This window comes from Trematomus bernacchii, unplaced genomic scaffold (genome assembly GCF_902827165.1).
Source record: "Trematomus bernacchii unplaced genomic scaffold, fTreBer1.1, whole genome shotgun sequence".
Classification (NCBI taxonomy): domain Eukaryota; kingdom Metazoa; phylum Chordata; class Actinopteri; order Perciformes; family Nototheniidae; genus Trematomus; species Trematomus bernacchii.
The window spans coordinates 20,660,669-20,678,799 of NW_022987593.1; the positions used below are offsets into that span (position 1 = coordinate 20,660,669).

An 18,131-nucleotide genomic window follows, 5' to 3' on the forward strand; every position below is an offset into this window, starting at 1 on the left:
TTCCTCATATTCCAAAACATGGAGGAGAAATTAGCGGTAGGGAATCACCCGGTGCTTTATGACCAGTCCCTATTTACCTACCGGGATACAAACCGGAGGAGCCAGGCATGGAGGGAGGTGGCAGAGACAGTGGTAGGTTTTCGCCTGTTTGGGGAGTTTATATCCAGTTTACTTCGGGCTTTTTTGCTTCGTATGTCGGGGGCGGGAGATTCATGTGATTGGTTGTTGGTGCCTTGCTCGCAAAAAATCCCCAAGCTTCAGATACGCCCACCTCCAAGATTTTTTTAACGCTGCTGTGTGGACGGGCCGTTAGTGCCAAGGCCTTAATTAACTCAACAAGTGCTTTTATTTTAGTGCTTGAATTTGCTTTTATAAACTTTTCGAACTGGAATAAGGAATTAAAATGTGTTATTTGTCCAGAAATGGTCTGACGAAGAAGATGGATCACTCTATAGATCGTCCTGATGTGGATCGTGTGACTCGAAAAGAAGGATAAAGAAAAGCAATGTTCAAAAGAAAGACAATTAAGATGTGATGTGAATAAAACAGGGATCAAAGTGAGATAACAAAAGAACAGTATTTGAGTAAAGGCTCTTCATTGCACTGGAGAGAAAAGGAGAAAGCTGAACAGAGCCAGAGGAAACATGAGTTGTTTTTACCTTGACGGTCATCTCAGTGACGAAGATGGCAGTGAAGACGTAGTTGGAGATTGTGAGAAAAACCCGTTCCTGTAAGAGAAGAAGAGAGAAGAGAGAGAAGAAGAGAGAAGAAGAGAGAAGAGAGAGAAGAAGAGAGAAGAAGAGAGAAGAGAGAGAAGAAGAGAGAAGAAGAGAGAAGACGAAATCTGAGAGAAATTACAGAAAAAGTACAGCGGCAAAGAAAGACAAATATATTTAAAATGGTGGGAAGTCAAATGTTCAGAGCTTCGTGCTTCAAAGTGTTTATGCTATTACATTAGAATTGGATTTATTAGATGTAATTAAATGCCAGATGTGAAAGAGTTGCCTTGCTTTTCATTTGATCTGCCGACCCTTTAATACATCTGGTGCTGCTTGATTCCAGGAACATTGCTTGATGCCAAAATCAAGAGAGAGCTCGGAGCAATGATTACAAAGTGGCGTTTTGAAGTTGGCCTTCAAACAATAAATAGAGAAAATGATTTGTACTTTTTCTTGTAAACAAACTGTTTGCTGGTTTACAAGATAAAGACATTTAAAAAAATGTATTTTTACAAACTGAATAATTAACCTTAGCATGTTCTCATATCATATTTGCACCTTGAATAATACAAATCATGAGTAATAATAACAAAATGATATGATAATAAAAACAGCATATTCTGTAATTTACCTTTTTAATGTTGTCATTCATTTGCGCATTTTTATTTTAAAGGGGACCTATCATGCAAAATGCACTTTGTGATGTCTTTTATACATAAATGTGTCCCCGGTGTGTCGGGGAACTCACGCAGCGTCAGAAAATAAAACCCTCTCTCTTTTCCTCCAAATCTCTAAAAACGGGGGAACAACGGAGCTGATCCAGATTTGCGTCCGATATGACGTAATATCTGAAATGTGGACCCACGGCCCAATCAGAAACGTTGCTATCAGAAACAATGCCCGACTGTTTGGACGTAATATGGTCGGTGTTTACATTAGCATCGCTAACACTCAGAGCTAACCTGTACTGGAGAGCATGTGTGTGAAGAAGAAGGAAATAAAAAGGAACTCACCTTGTGGTATAACCGGCAAGAGAGAAAGCCTTTGAGCTCCATACTGTTTCAGAGATAATCCTTGATAATCCATGATATGGCGTTTCATCACGGCAGCATTTAGTTTAGACAGTAGCTGCCGGGTCCCGCATGAGCTCAGACCCCTCCTTTTTGATTTATTTATCAATTTAAAGCTTTATTCCCCAAATCAGCACTTTGAAACAGGAAGTGAAATAGAGGGATATGAGGCATGGCTAGAATGGGTGATCTGTTTGGTATTTTGAGCAAAACACTTCATAGACATGTTTTTTATATATTTGTATATATCTGAGACCTATGCTATTGCCTACACATAGCATGATAGGTGAGCTTTAACTTCTTATGTGTAAATACATATTTTATTTTAATTTTCACTTTATTTTTACCTAACTTCTTGCGTTTATTTACTCAAAATATGACCCGTTATATTTTATTTTATTCTTAACAAAGCAAAGAGAATAATTTGCACATTTTAAAATAAACTTTCTACATGTTTACACATATATTTGTTGCATATTATCTTATTTCGGACATTGTTATCAGAATGAGAAAACATTTATTTGTCCCGCACCGGGGACATTTAAATGATTACAACAGAAAATAAAGTGAAGAAAACAAATACAAAAATGGCTCTAAGTATGCACACGTTATTATTAACACAATAAGTACAAAATAAAATATCAGATATGTACACCCTGGTAATAAACGTGACATTGTAGGAGGGTATATTGCAATTATTTATATTTTCAGACAGTGTTATTGCACATCAGGGGTATTCCAGTCTATGTTTATATATAACCTCAAAATGTATATCACAAATATGCACTGAGGATTTCCTCTTGTACAAGAAGAGTCTCACCTCACATATACGTATGATATCACAAAGTTCACTTACGATATATTCAGGGATATGGAGATATGGCTCTTACCAGACTGCCCTGCAGGATCTTTGGTCTCTCCAGAGCCACCGTGATGCAGTTCAGGAAGATGAAGACCAGGACCACGTAGTCAAAGAGTTTATGGGCGATGATGGACTGACAGAGCAGCCGGAACCTGAGGGAGAGGAAGACACGAGGAGAAAGAGAGAGATGTTAAAGAAGTGTCTTTAGGGGTTTGCATTTATGGGTAACTGCATCATGTGGAGACATCTTAGGGTTAAGATTAGGTTAGGTTAAGCGTCCATCTAGGGTTAGGGTTAGGAAGGAGAAAAGAACTGAAGACCCAGGCTTCCCACGACTAAAATCCTCCAATTTGCAAAGACATTTGTGAAAAAAAGTCTTAAAAGTGTGAGGTATAATGTGGCTAAAAACTGAATGAAAGTAATTTTATAACAATTTCTGGCAGTCAACAAGGAGAATGAGAGAGTTGTTCAATAATTATCTTTAAGGGTTTGTATTTATGGGTAACTGCATCTTAGGGCTGTGCGATTATGGCAAAAATCATAATCACGATTATTTTGGTCAATAATTGATATCACGATTATTAAATACGATTATTCATTGACTTTGAAAACATCCATTTATTGAACTTTTAAATACAAATAATAATTTGAACAGTATCTTTTTAACTGTTGATTTCCCTGAACGTATAATTCAACTGAAAAACCAATACAAAAATAAATTAAATAATTGATACATTTATATCTACATTTAAATAAATAATATCAAAATAATAAATACCAACAAATATTTTCGAGCGCACTTCAACAAGCTACTAAACATATATAAATATGATAAATACAAACAAATTTGATAAAATATGTTTTTTTCGATTATGTTGTTTTCGTAATTGTGGCAGGCCAAAATCGTAATTGCGATTAAAATACGATTAATTGCACAGCCCTACTGCATCATGACAGCTGAATATTTTTCAATCATCTTCTAAGCAATCTTAGGGTCAAGAGTCCTTCTAAGGTTAGAAAACTCTATCCATAGAGTTTTCCTCCTCTCCAAGACAAATGGTGAGTCAAAGAGTAAAAACATTGAATGAAGTTTCTCAACTGCTCGGCTGTCCGCTGATGATTGCCCAACTTGTTTCTCAAAAGAACTGAAGACCCACCACTAAAATCCTCAATTCTATAAGAAATTACTGAAAGAAACTTCAATTTCTGGCAGACGACATGAGGAGAATGAGAGAGTTGTTCAAGAAGTGTCTTTAAGGGTTTGCATTCATGGGTAACTGCTTCATGACAGCTGTAGATTTTACAACCATCTTCTAAAACGTCTTAGGGTGAAGATTCCTTCCAGGGTTGGGGTTAGGAAGGATTAGGATGTTTTTACAGGGAGGCAAAGTATCCATAGAGGTTTCCTCCTCTCCAAGAAAAATGGTGAGTATGATTGCCCAACTTGTTTTTTAAAAGAACTGAAGACCCACGACTAAAATCCTCCATTCTGTAAAGAAATTGAGTGAAAATAACTTCAAAACCTTACAAGTGTGAGGACAAATGTGGCAAAACATGTGATAAAAGTAATGTTATGACCATTTCTGGCAGACAACATGACGAGAATGAGAGTTTGTTCAAGAATGGTCTTTAAGGGTTTGCATTTATGAGTAACTGCATCATGTTAAGAGTCTTTCTAGGGTTAGGAAGAAGGATGTTTTTACAGGGAGGCCATTTATCCAAGACAAATGGACATAGTAAAAGCGATACAATATTGAATTAAGCAGTTTCTCCCCGCACGCTGCTCAGCTCGTTGCTGTGATAGCTTAAGACACAGACATCCAACAACTAAAATCCTCCATCCTGCAAAGAAATTAGTGTAAAAACTTCCAAAATCCTAAAAGTGTGAGCGGTAAAATGCAGCTGAAAACTGGATTAAAAGTAATTTTATGACAATTTCTGGCACACAATGCTGATGAATGCTCAAATGGGATTAGACCCCACTACCAGAGACCAAAGGAAACACATCTTACATTCATCAAATCACACAAGTCTCTGGGTTTGCCAAACCGTGTACATTATGAGGAGAATGTATGCACAGAATAAACCAAAAAGACAACATCCAGTCATTTTTTGATAGAAAAATGACAATACCTGGCAAAAAGAAAAACGCCCATCGGCACTGCCCAAAAGAATGGGCATAACTCATGAACAGAAGAAGTTAGAAGCTTCTAATGACTTAAGGCACAATCACAACAAATGTGTGCAATTTTCTGTGTTCAGTTTAATGTTTATTTCAGTATTATGGTTGTGCGGATTTCTGGGATGTGTAAAACTTGATTATACTGTAAAAAATGTCCTATTGTGGGTCTCAGAGGGTTACATACAGAAACGTACAGATAATGTCACTGTGTGTCACATTTTCATTGTTGTCTACATTTCTTGTCTTTCTTATCAACTTTTTTGATTCAATGCTGATTTATTTGGCTCTGCTGGTCGCCCACAATTGTTCAGAGTAAAGAATCCAAGTTGGCTCGGCTCACCGTTCTCATCTTTTGATAAGAAGCTTTGGTGTAGGTATCTCTGAATGGATTTAAATAACGCTCCACAGTGAAGGACTACCTGCTGCACCTGCTCCCCTAGAGAGACACAATCAATGTGCTAATCTGACTGCTTTTCCTCCAGACTTGGCAACCTGTCCCTTTATCTATCGATTCAGATCTGGCAACCCTGTCCCCTGACATTGATCAGTGGCTTTGTTGGATACTTATCCAACCAGAGACAGAACTACTGTTTGCTTCTTTCTCCTGTTGTTTGCGCCCGTTTAGAATATTATTAGCCTGATGAATGGTTATTGTAAGTACCAGTGTAATGCTTCTGAGGGCAGTGGTCATAAGCATATTCCAAAGTGATGACATTTCACAGTTTTGTAACGTTACAGTTTCAGTGACGTTAGATTTGGTGCCAGAAATAGGTTGTTTTGGGTCAAGCTAACATGTGTAAATGTTTCTTATGAAGGGTTTTAAACATTAAACTTTACTTACACACTAAGGCCCCGCTCACACGGGACCGTTTGCGTTTATGCACAGTATGCGTATTAAAAAAAGTCTTCCGTTCACATGCATTCGTTTCATTTAACGTGTCTGTTCAAACGAGGCCGCTGGAAACTCTGTAGTACATATGCTGGGACTGTAAGTGGCGCTGTAACTTCCGCCAAAATACACCAAAGCCGCGAAGAAGAGCAACCGAGCAGCCCCGCTGCAATGTTGCCATGGCTACCCTTCTGTTTAAGCCCCGAAACTGAAACTGAAACTGAAAGAAACTGAAAGAAACCGAATCTGTGGATATTGCATCCCGACCAAGAAGGTCTCCGTGGAGAGGACGGCTCAGAAGAGAGATATTCTCTACAAACACCGGGTGAGATGCTCCCTTGTCAATATAATGGATCAATGCATGAAATCTGACTGATTATTTTGTTTAAGGAGTATATTGGGCGTTAACTATTCTGGTTTGCCTTTTATAATATTATTTCATTCAAGAACCCCTTGTGCGTTTAATTAACACAGCTATTTTTGATAGTTGCTACAGCAGTGAGCAGGAGAGGTGGGGAGAGCCGGGGCTATCGCTATTTTTTCAGGAAATATTCGTATAGAGGTGATTACACGGACTCGGTTGACCCCCCAGAGCGTTTCGTTTGCAAATCTATCCACCTTGGGACCCGTTATCGTTTGTGGGGTCAGTTTCTAATCGGCCTCGTGTAAATAATAGGGCTATACGCACGCGAAAGTATGCAGATACAAGCAGTTTTCTCCTCGTGTAAACGGCGCCTAAACCCTGGTGCATCTCTTGTGTATCTCTGAAAGTCATTAGAGGACAAAAGGGTCTGCCTCAAAAAACTGTCCTGAAAATAAAATTATTTTCGACTTTTGCTTTGTTGAATCTATATAGATAGATAGATAGATAGAGATAGATAGATAGATAGATAGATAGATAGATAGATAGATAGATAGATAGATAGATAGATAGATAGATAGATAGATAGATAGATAGATACATTATCAATCCCAATGTGGGAAATTATTTTGTTACAGGAGCAGTGTGTTCAACATTAAAATACAAATACTTAAAAAGTGGAATAGAGTTAACAATTAATAATTAAAAATCAAATGAAAAATGGTATATAAAATATAGACATATAAACAATTCTGGACAATTAAAATGTTCTTTAAAAGATAAAAAATACTGCAGTAGCAGGTATATAGGCTTAAACTATACTCTATATACATATGATAGTTTTAACCAAATCCAGTGCCAGTATGTTTTCATAATGCAACGTTGAATTTTGGTTTGGCAAACTCTGTCTCCTGTGTGAAAGAACTTTGTGTGTTGACCCTTTTTAAGATGAAATGTTCAGTCTATATATACTACCTCCTTCGTCCTTTGTTCTCATCATTTAAGCTACGTCTGCTGGCGATCTACCCCTCCTTGTATTCGTTTCAGTGAGCAACCATGACTAAATGTCGATCTAAACCTACTCATGGGTGTAGCAGACCTCTTCAAACCTTTATATATGACTCAGATAACCACTGAACAACAGTTGTGTGAGTGTGTGTGAGTGTGTGTGAATGTTAGTTCCTAGAGCAAGGTACACTGCTCTGTATGAATGGGTGTGAACTGGTGAATGATGACATGTAGTATGTATAGTGCCTTGAGGGGACGTAAAGACTGGAGAAAGCGCTATAAGTACAGTCAATTTACCATTTGTTTGGTTGCCTGCTTTAATTATGCTGAGGTACACTTGTTAGAGCAAACACACACATATGCTTACACACACACACACACACACACACACACATTAAAAACATTACACTGAGGCGTACACGCACATATGTGCACACGCTCCCACATGCACATATGCAGAGTCATCCACATACACAACACTAGCAGAGATATGGCCTAACGCTGGTGTAACACACACACACACACACACCGCCAACACACAGAGGCCCTGCTGACAGATGGCACCTGCCAGGATGCCAAAACACCACCCTGGGGCCCGACTTCCCTTAAAGTGGCTATCAGCACGCAGGGAGTCGGGTGAGTGAGCGGGGGGATGACTGAGTGATTCTTCTTTCAGGTTGCTTTCAGGGGACTTTCTACCAAGCAATGCATCGAAGGCTGGAAGAAAACGGCAAACACAGATGAACACACAGGAGCCCAGAGCCAATAACGCTGTCTGGAGGGGGGGGGGAATGGTTTTAGGAAACACAGCGACATCACGTTTACAAGCCGTTCAATGCGTTGAAGGCTGAACGAATGCGTTATTACACAAGCAAGATGAACACACAGGTATCAATAACGCTGTTGAGAGATAAATAAATGTGGTTAGGAAACGCAGTGACATCACGTTTACAAGCCGTTCAATGCGTTGAAGGCTGGAAAAAAGCGTAATAACACGGGCAAACACAGATGAACACACAGGTATCAATAACGCTGTCTAGAGAAGAACAAAATGGTTTGTAGGAAACACAGGGACATCACTTTTACAAGCCGTTTGTGGAACAGCAGCTTCCAGAGGAATGGTGCGAGTGTTCTCCACATTATCAGAGCTGGAGACAGAGCTTGTAATGTTTGTTAACGTTTGTTTTCAGCGCCATTGGTCTTGCTTGTCGACTCGTCTCTCCACACTTTGTTTCTCTGCGCCTCAGTGCTGAACGGACAGGCTTGGTGGAAACACTGCCGGAGGAAACTATCCCAAGCACTGACTCAACCAGAGAGATGCTTAATAGAATAGAATAGAATAGAATAGGGAGGGATGAAACCCTCTTTAATGGTCACACATGCAGAGCACACAGCACACACAGTGAAATTTGGCCTCTGCTTTTAACCCATCCTAGTACCAGGAGTCTAGTACTAGGAGCAGTGGGCAGCTAGTGTACAGCGCCCGGGGAGCAATGGGAGTGAGGGGGGAAGGGGGGTATCCGGTGCCTTGCTCAAGGGCACCACGGCAGGGCAGGAGGTGAACTGGGACCTCTCCAAGTAGAAGTCCACACTCCATATTTAGGTCTGGTCGGGGACTTGGACCAGCGACCCTACGGCTCCCAGTCCAAGCCCCTACTGACTGAGCCACTGCCGGAGATAAATAGAATAGAAATAAGCACTGAGAGATACAAATGCTCCAATTAGCTTTACACTTTGATGGACCTTTCTTGCGCCTTTTGGTCAAGATCAGTTCAATGAAAAGGGGTTTGAAGAATGTGAACATTGGCATCTAAAAGGCCCCAAAAATCTTCAATAATTCCTCTATTGAATAAAATTCTCATTACTGCAATTGCTGTAACTTGTTTGATGTAAAGCAGTGAAATGATTTGTTTATTTGCTTTCTGACATAAGTTACAGGAGAAATGTTGAAGCATATTGTTACCTGATTTGCCTCTAAATATATCGCGGGCCACATCAGCATTATGGTTGCACTCAAAGGGCTGGTTGTAACTTTAAGACTATAAATATACATATATAATATATAATATTTATAAAATGATGTATATTACATTATTGCCTCTGTATTTGATTATTATCGAATAGGGTAATAACTTCATAATTAACTACGTCTGAAAGCAGAAGTCTAGGCAAGTCATTGCAAGTCTCTTCAGTGGTCATGTCACAATACAAGATGCATTGTGGGACATGTAGTTTATGGGCAATGTGTCTGTAAAGAGGCATGAACATAGGGCTGTGCGATTATGGCAAAAATCATAATCACGATTATTTTGGTCATTAATTGATATCACGATTATTAAATACGATTATTCATTGACTTTGAAAACATCCATTTATTGAACTTTTAAATACAAATAATAATTTGAACAGTATCTTTTTAACTGTTTTCCCTGAGCGTATAATTCAACTGAAAAAACCAATACAAAAATTAATTAAATAAATGATACATTTATATCTACATTAAATAAATAATATCAAAATAATAAATACCAATAAACAAGATCAACAAATATTTTGGAGCGCACTTCAACAAGCTACAAACATATTAAATATGATAAATACAACAAATTAGATCAATATGTTGCAGTGCAGTGTCACAACTAGCAAAGCAAAATAATCGTTTTTTCGATTATGTTGTTTCGTAATTGTGGCAGGCCAAAATCGTAATTGCGATTAAAATACGATTAATTGCACAGCCCTAAGTAACATATAATAAACTTATTATATCATTGCAAGCTCTTACGGGCCAAGATTTTACACCCGAGGTCTAGATTAAAAACCTCCAACATTGAAACGTCATGCTCTTCTTCATCCAGAGCTGGGTTTCAGTGGTTTTGAGGGATGTTTATTTGACGCACTCACCTGTTCTGGGGGGAGAAGAGGTAGACGGACCACGCCTCTCTCGATTCACACCAGTCGGGCTTGTACACCTAATCATATTTGGACACGGAAACACATACTCTGGAGGGAGAGGCAGGGAAAAAGGGACAGACATGAGAAGAAAGAAAGCTGGGGGCGTTTAAAAAATATCAAATTAGCAAGCAGTAATCTTTCATCACTGATACACATTTCTGTGTTTCAGCTAATTGGAGCATTTGTATCTCTCAGTGCTTATTTCTAAAAGTGCAATGATCAACACTCAAACTATGTGTAATATTAATATTTTTAATTCATGTAACTTTATTTTATCTTCATCCCATTTACAATGCAAATGACATTAAAACGATTGAATTATTCATGGACGCTTGGAGATTTCATAAGTGAGTGTGAAGCCCCTGCAGAGATAAGATAAACTAATACCGGCTGCCTCATCTGTACACCCACTACCACCGTGATTATGATTTATGTTGTGTTTCACAGTATGTCTAGGCAGACAAATAAACAACAGAAATGCAATATATAGCATTAATACAGTACAGAGGCATCAGTCGTTAGAGGTTGTGATTATTCATTGATTTGTTGCTATTACGGCATTTCTTCTTAAAGGGGCCCAATTACAGTATGCTCATTTTCAGGTGTATGTCAGTATGTAGTGTCTCTACTTTAAAGAGTCCTCTCCTGCTCATTTCAGCTGTATATCAGTATGTAGTGTCTCTACTATTAAAGAGTTCTCTCCTGCTCATTTTCAGGAGTATATCAGTACTGTATGTAGGTGTCTCTACTTAAAGAGTCCTCTCCTGCCATCATTTTCAGGTGTATAAGATGTAGTGTCTCTACTTTAAGAGTCCTCTCCTGCTCATTTTCAGGTGTATATCAGTATGTAGTGTCTCTACTTTAAAGAGTCCTCTCCTGCTCATTTTCAGGTGTATATCAGTATGTAGTGTCTCTACTTTAAAGAGTCCTCTCCTGCTCATTTTCAGGTGTAGTTATGATATCCTGCTCATTTCAGGTGTATATCAGTATGTAGTGTCTCTACTTTAAAGAGTCCTCTCCTGCCATTTTCAGGTGTATATCAGTATGTAGTGTCTCTACTTTAAAGAGTCCTCTCCTGCTCATTTTCAGGTGTATATCAGTATGTAGTGTCTCTACTTTAAAGAGTCCTCTCCTGCTCATTTTCAGGTGTATATCAGTATGTAGTGTCTCTACTTTAAAGAGTCCTCTCCTGCTGATGTTCAGGTGTATATCAGTATGTAGTGTCTCTACTTTAAAGAGTCCTCTCTGCTCATTTCAGGTGTATCAGTATGTAGTGTCTCTACTTTAAAGAGTCCTCTCTGCTGATGTTCAGGTGTATATCAGTATGTAGTGTCTCTACTTTAAAGAGTCCTCTCCTGCTGATGTTCAGGTGTATATCAGTGTGTAGTGTCTCTACTTTAAAGAGTCCTCTCCTGCTGATGTTCAAGTGTATATCAGTATGTAGTGTCTCTAATTTTAAAGAGTCCTCTCCTGCTAATGTTCAGGTGTATATCAGTATGGTAGTGTCTCTACTTTAAGAGTCCTCTCCTGCTGATGTTCAGGTGTATATCAGTATGTAGTGTCTCTACTTTAAAGAGTCCTCTCCTGCTCATTTTCAGGTGTATATCAGTATGTAGTGTCTCTACTTTAAAGAGTCCTCTCCTGCTGATGTTCAGGGTGTATATCAGTATGTAGTGTCTCTACTTTAAAGAGTCCTCTCCTTCTCATTTTCAGGTGTATATCAGTATGTAGTGTCTCTACTTTAAAGAGTCCTCTCCTGCTGATGTTCAGGTGTATATCAGTATGAAGTGTCTCTACTAAGAGTCCTCTCCTGCTGATGTTCAGGTGTATATCAGTATGTAGTGTCTCTACTTTAAAGAGTCCTCTCCTGCTGATGTTCAGGTGTATATCAGTATGTAGTGTCTCTACTTTAAAGAGTCCTCTCCTGCTGATGTTCAGGTGTATATCAGTATGTAGTGTCTCTACTTTAAAGAGTCCTCTCCTGCTGATGTTCAGGTCTATATCAGTATGTAGTGTCTCTACTTTAAAGAGTCCTCTCCTGCTGATGTTCAGGTGATATCAGTGTGTAGTGTCTCTACTTTAAAGAGTCTCTCCTGCTGATGTTCAGGTGTATATCAGTATGTAGTGTCTCTACTTTAAAGAGTCCTCTCCTGCTGATGTTCAGGTGTATATCAGTATGTAGTGTCTCGACTTTAAAGAGTCCTCTCCTGCTGATGTTCAGGTGTATATCAGTATGTAGTGTCTCTACTTTAAAGAGTCCTCTCCTGCTGATGTTCAGGTGTATATCAGTATGTAGTGTCTCTACTTTAAAGAGTCCTCTCCTGATGTTCAGGTGTATATCAGTATGAAGTGGTCTCTACTTTAAAGAGTCCTCTCCTGCTGATGTTCAGTGTATATCAGTATGTAGTGTCTCTAACATGTCTCCATGCTTTAATGTTCAAAAAGCTCTTATTGTTCTCATACTGCCTGTGCTGCAGCACCTCTTTGCACCCTCTGTCTGAAACCAGAGCCCAGTTCGTGCTCTGATTGGTTAGCTGGCCGGCTCTGTTGTGATTGGTGAACCTTGCTTAGAGATGTCGCGCCCCTTAGCATATCACGTACAATGTGTCTGAGTGCTAGTTCAATAGGAGCGCAAATGTTTACTTAGGGATGTCTCTATATATGTTCCCGAGAAACTCCCTCTGGAGGGAACACAGTGATTTTTAGCATTTGCAGACCATTTACATGCACTAAAACATATATAAGACACTACAGTAAAGTCAAACCCCAGAAAGCAGAATAACAGGGCCTCTTCACAAATGTTATTTATCTATATATTGCGATAAAGATCCATTCCACTCACATATCCGTTCTCTTAGTCCAGGTCGGTTCTGTCCTTGCGTGCGTTGACCTGAGGGTAAACCTCTGCCAATCAGCTGAGTGTGCGGTGTTTTGCCGTTACAATCCCGATGGTCCAACCCGCCTTCCTGCGACAGACCCCCCGGTGATGGACACCCCCCGCCCCGGACCCCCCCCTCTCCCGGGGTCTGCTGATTGGACAGGAGGGAGACTGGGAGGATGGCCTCTGAGCTCAGGAAGCTCCAGAGAAAGAGCCCGACGATCCATCCTCGCAGAAAGCGCCTGGAGAGGAAAGTGAGGTGGATGATGAGAGGCAGAGGTGAGAAGTAGTGGAGTACAAATACTTTGTTACTGTACTTAAGTAAATGTTTCTGGGTATCAGTACTTCACTCCACTACTTATCTTTCTGACGACTTTGTTACTTTGACTTCTTACATTTTGAACCCAATACCTGTACTTTCTACTTCTTACTGTTGAACACAAATACCTGACTTTCTACTTCTTACATTTTGAACACAAATACCTGTACTTTCTACTTCTCACATTTTGAACACAAATACCTGTACTTTCTACTTCTACATGTTGAACACAAATACCTGTACTTTCTACTTCATACATGTTGAACCCAATACCTGTACTTTCTACTTCTTACATTTGAACACAAATACCTGTACTTTCTACTTCTTACATTTTGAACACAAATCCCTGTACTTTCTATCTTCTTACATGTTGAACACAATCCCTGTACTTTCTACTTCTTACATGTTGAACACAAATACCTGTACTTTCTACTTCTTACATTTTCCAAACAGGCTGGTTCCTTTAGTTTGAATGTGGTGTTTGGTGGCGTGATCATTATTATTTAGAGTCATTGCGTGCCTATTGATTTGAATACGATCCGTGTATCCATCATTCCTGGTCTTCTCTAAAGAAGAGGGACCAATGAAAACGTTGTCATGTTGCCGTTGTTCAGCATGGAAACACTCATTAGCTAACAATGACATTATTGTTCTATTAATATAAAGGTGAGGTCAGGTACTCTTTAAAACAGCTGCTAGTTATGGGTACTTTTTACTTAAGTACATTTCAAAGCCCTCTTACTTTGACTTGAGTAAAGAAGTTTAGTCAGTACTTCTACTTTTACCAGAGTATTTTTAAACACGAGTATCTGTACTTCTACCTTGAGTAAAGGATGTGTGTACTTTGCCATCTCTGATGAGGGGGGAGAGCGTGATGGGAGTGTCGAGGGGGGAGAGGAGCGACTCCTGCTCGGCAGCGAGGTGTAGGAGTAGGGGGATCGAGTGCTGTGGACACGGAGACTCCCCCCAACCACAGGGGGTCCACAAACCCATAACTCCTCCGACCTCGACTGTTGGAGCTGGACCTGGTGGAAGAAGATGTATATAATATAATAATTGTTGTGAAAATCCGAATGTACTCTTCCCAATATGAGAGTAACATGATAACAAGGTATCCCAACTGTAGCCTTGTACATGACAGGATGTATGATTACCTAGAAGAGCATCAGGACTGTTTTAGGCATATGATAGCTATGTGATTAACATGATGATTCAGCCTCTATGGAGATATTGACAAGCATGCTCATTTCTGACGTGGAGCTAATCTGAAGTAAACATTGAATACTGCTTTCTATTCCTCCATCTTGTGACTGTGTAACTCCCTCTCTTGGATATCAGCATGTGAAGGACACTGTTCAGGAACTAGTTGATGCTCTGTATGTGATGACTACTTCCATTCTGGAGAGGATCACAATACATGGATCCTGATATTCAAGATCAAGCGGGGACCAGGGAGATTTTTCTAACAATATTTAAAAAATATATAATAAACTTTATTTGTAAGCACCTTTCATGCAAAGCAACCCAAAGTGCTTTACAAACAAGAAGAAAACATAACAACAATATTAAAATAAATACAGAACAAGATAAAACTTCAACGGTGATCCTAATGACATTCCCTTGAAGTAAAGCTGAATAAATAAAACAAATATAAATAGTTATCACCGCAATAAACCGTATTTAATGTTGTCTTAATGTACATTATTTAATTTCATATTCGTGTTCTTGTACATATGATATTCTATTACATGTATACAGACTCTTGCACTATTTTTTATTTATTATATATGTTGCATTGTTGGGGAGCTCAGGTCAGAATAATTAATTGCCATTTCTAAACTGTAGGTTATGTGCTGTGACAATAAAACCTTTGATTAGAAATTGGAGTAATGGAATATTCATGAATCAATAGAGATGTAATCAACGCTGCAGTGTACATTAAGTGTCTAGTCATAAAGCTAATAGCAGCATTAAACAACAGCTTGAGGTTCGATGTTCCCATGTATGTAATTAAGGCTTAATGAAGGTATTAAATATTCATTGAGCAAAAGCTGAACTCAATTACAGGATGTAAATGGTGATCTTTTATACCTGCGGCTCCATGCAGATTGTGGATGCAAAGGGCGCCCCCAGTTTGGTAGTTTGGACTGCGACCATGACGCTAGAAGAGACACAGAGCAGATTTATTTGGTACTGTCAATCAATCAACAGCTTTATTAATCCCGCAAGGGGGCAATTGGTTTATGAGCAGTTTCTAGTCATGTACACAGGCAGGAACATACAGGAAGAAAAGACACAGCCTGGATGTGAATTTAGGTTTTTTGGGACTTGTGGTGTTATCTGTCGCCACTTTTTAAATGCCTAACCTAACCCTACTCCTCCCAAAGATTCATTTTGGGTATTAGAGTCTGAAAAACCCCCAAAAAGGTGCGTATTTTGGGAGTCTGAAAAAAAGGAAAAAGTGCGACAGATAACCCACAAGTAGCCTACCGATTATTTTCACCATCACATTTTTTTGACGATAATTTTTTAGGATAATGTGGGGCTATAAAGGAACTAACAGCCGGTCACATGATTCACGTCACCACCGCTAAGCTAAAGGTGGCTAATGTTGGGCTATAAAGGAACTACAGCACGGTCACATGACTTCACGTCACCACCACTAAGCTAAAGGAGGCTAATGTTGGGCTATATAGGAACTATAGCACGGTCACATGACTTCACGTCACCACCGCTAAGCTAAAGGTGGCTAATGTTGGGCTATAAAGGAAGTACAGCACGGTCACATGACTTCATGTCACCACCGCTAAGCTAAAGGTGGCTAATGTTGGGCTATAGAGTGGCGAAGTCACGCCCACCTACTTCCGGGTAATGGGACCTTATTTTGGAAAAATTATGCATTGAAGTCAATGGGGAGAGAAAACTTATCTTTCGATCCCGTTTGAATTGTGCCATGAATTACACATATGATGTTTGTCAATCTTAAAAAATAATTTCCATGTAAAAAAAGTCACAGTTTGTCGTAAAACTGTTGAAATATATGACTATGAAAAATACGCAACTAGAAAGACTACAAATCCCAGAGTCGCGTAAGTGATGTCACAATTGTTTTCCTCCACCATTCAGATACCTAAGATCAGCGCAGCCTTAACATGAAGTAACATTAAGTAACCCAAAATGTTAAACAGTAAGAGTAGTAGTCATATTTCGTGAACCCTTTGAAGAGTACTGTCACCGGTGTGATCATTCTATAATACACAATTTAGCCGGGGAGAAATGCTAACGCTAACGTTAGCATCGGCGATCTTCTCTACTTCATGCTATCTGCACAAATGGTTGACATTAAACATTTAAACGACCAGGCAGTTCAGAGATCAAAGGAAGGCAGGCAGGCAGCTTTGCATGACATTCTTCAGGACGTGTTTCATTGTGGTGATAGTGAGGGTAGTCAATCGTTTTGTTGACAAGACAGTAGTGACGGCCATCTTGATGACGTGTGTTGTTGACCAGAGATGTAGTTCATTGAGCGTTTCACACAAACAAATGTGTTACTTCACAGTTTTACGACACATTTTTTTTTTTTTGACTTGCAAAATTATCTTTTAAATTGACAAACATCATATGTGTAATTCGTGGCACAATTCAAACGGGATCGAAAGATAATCTTTCTCTCTCCATTGACTTCAATACATAATTTTTCCGAAATAAGGTCCCATGGAGGTCCACCGGAAGGGGAGGGACTTCGCCACTCTATAAAGGAACTACAGCACGGTCACATGACTTCACGTTACCACCGCTAAGCTAAAGGTGGCTAATGTTGGGTGTGTTGACGTTTAGCCATCTCATTTAGACACTTATTAGCAACCAGCTTTTATAAATTGACCAGTGGGGTACTTACTGACATGTTTTATGTCAATGCCCATTAGAAAACAGTGAAAAGTCTCTATCACAATTTCTTAAACTCAAATAGTACGTCAAATGGCATCTTTAAATGTTATACGAAAAAAAAACAGTATTCAAGTAAGTCATCACCTGGGGAAGTTTAAAAAAAAAATGTAATATTTTCCCATGCTGTGTATGCTCTTAAACTCGAAATAAAAAGAGTACATGAATATATGTCGATAGAGATAAGTGGAAAAGAGCGCGCCTGCTATTGTAGGTTAATCTCTAACGACTGTGATATAAACTAGGGTTTTAAAGTGAACTTGCAGTGCTGTCAGCAGGCTGTCATCAAGTTTAATGTGCAGACCCCCGAGTGCCAGTTCCACTCAGAGGAACATAACCAGTCCTGTTTGTTCCGCATGTCTAATCCTCTCAGCTTGACAGAGATAATGATGGGTTTTACCCTCGAAGCATACATGTCAACAGTCAGAGCCTGAACTGATGCGATATACCAGGGAATCTATGCATCTGTCTCTATAGAAACTGAAGTGAAGCCGAACAACGGCAGCAACACTGACAACTGCACTGCGGATAAGTCAAGAGGAACACTGAGAGAGAGTGTGTGTGTGTGTGTGTGTGTGTGTTGTGGACATTTAAAACTATTTATTCCGCACAATACAGCATAAACAAGACACATTCTGGCTCGATAATATGCAGTCACGATCTGTCTTTGCTGCTCAATATTCTGTCACTACTACCACTTTGTCTTATATAAAATGAAATTGAAAGTCAATGGCTATATCAATTTAAACATCATTACTTTTTATTACCAGATACACCGTGCACCTCTGCACTAAGTCAATGTGTCCTTGGCTGTTCTCTCCGTCTATGAACACGGCTTATTTTGAGCTTTATTGATGTCTGTCTAGGTACAACCTTATCTGACATTGAACTGAGGCTGATAACTGTACTCAAAATAATAACACCTTTAAAGATAAGTGAAGTGAGG

At 39.3% G+C, this 18,131-nt stretch overlaps 1 pseudogene; it reads right to left on the reverse strand.

Moving 5' to 3' along the window:
- Positions 1-18,131, reverse strand: part of LOC117482012 — a 92,926-nt pseudogene that overhangs the window by 60,354 nt on the left and 14,441 nt on the right.